The sequence below is a fragment of the Buceros rhinoceros genome, unplaced genomic scaffold (assembly GCF_000710305.1).
Source record: "Buceros rhinoceros silvestris isolate BGI_N320 unplaced genomic scaffold, ASM71030v1 scaffold1315, whole genome shotgun sequence".
Lineage (NCBI taxonomy): Eukaryota > Metazoa > Chordata > Aves > Bucerotiformes > Bucerotidae > Buceros > Buceros rhinoceros.
The window spans coordinates 35,383-36,607 of NW_010412083.1; positions in this window are offsets into that span (position 1 = coordinate 35,383).

Sequence of the window (1,225 nt, forward strand, 5' to 3'; positions counted from 1 at the left end):
GCTGCCCTTCCCTTTTTTTTTTTTGTGTCCCCCTCAGCTCTTGGGTCACATTGCTGAGGGACATGGGTAGAAGTTCAGTAGGTGCCTCAGTGGCTTAGGTCCTGCTTACCTAATTGGGCTCTGTGGGCACAGCTTGAAAACAAAGAAAATAAACAAAATAGAGAACATGAGCCATTTTTCTCGTCAGACTGGCTTGGTGGTTTGAATAAGCAGCTGGATGTTTGAGGGCTTATCTAAAATCAGGCCATGAATCTCTTAGTTCGTGTTCAGAGGTGCAGTAAGAGGGTGTAACCTCCCTGAAGAGGAGACAGGAGGGTTGAGTTTTACCCAGGATAATATCCTAGAGCAGGGTGTGGGACAGGGTACAATTAAAGTAGGTGCCCCTCACCGTTTCCTTACAACTTACTGTGGTAGCTTTTCTGCTCCCACCCATCAATTTGCCTCCTCCCTCTTTAGATTATGCACTCACAGGAACATGCCAGCGCTGCGTTCATCATGTTAATTAGTCCATTTGTTAATTTCCACAACATTGCTTGTGGTTTTTGGAGTCAGTACTTTATCTGCACTTTATTTTGTCTTGTTTGTCCCTGGCAATCCTTGCAGTGCGTTCATTCCTCCCAGAACACAGGGAGCTCTCGCTCTGTTTCTGAGCAGGGATGTCCTGCGAGGCAGCTCTGCTCTCCCACCAGCCTCTTCTCAGATATTGCAGTGTCACCTATTTGCCATACATCGGTGAGGTCCTGTGATATGATCGAGATTTGGACTGTTGGGTACTTGGAAAGTGCTGGTTGGGGTTGTTGAGGACCAAAGTGTACTGCTGTGTGACTGGCTAAAAGCTGTAATCTCCGACTAAAAACCCCATTTAGTTTATCATCTTGTTGGAAAAGGTAGAATATATTTTATGTTTACACGTAGTAAGTGTACATACATACCTCTGTGTGGATTTTTTGTGTGTAACACACAGTGGTATAAAAAGATATTCCATGTGACTATAGCCATAAAATATTTAGCAGAAGGCCTGTTGATTTCTTCAGTTCAGACTTTAATTTGTCAAGAAATATCCTATTCATCTGTGATTAGTTTTGTGGCTGTGAATAACCAATAGAAGAATAATAAATGTAGCTGTGTAATATAAAGACAAATTGAAACCACACTAATGCAAAAGAGGAAAGAGCTCAGTAAGAGATAGATAACAGAACCAAACTCATTCAAGTACTCAGCAGGA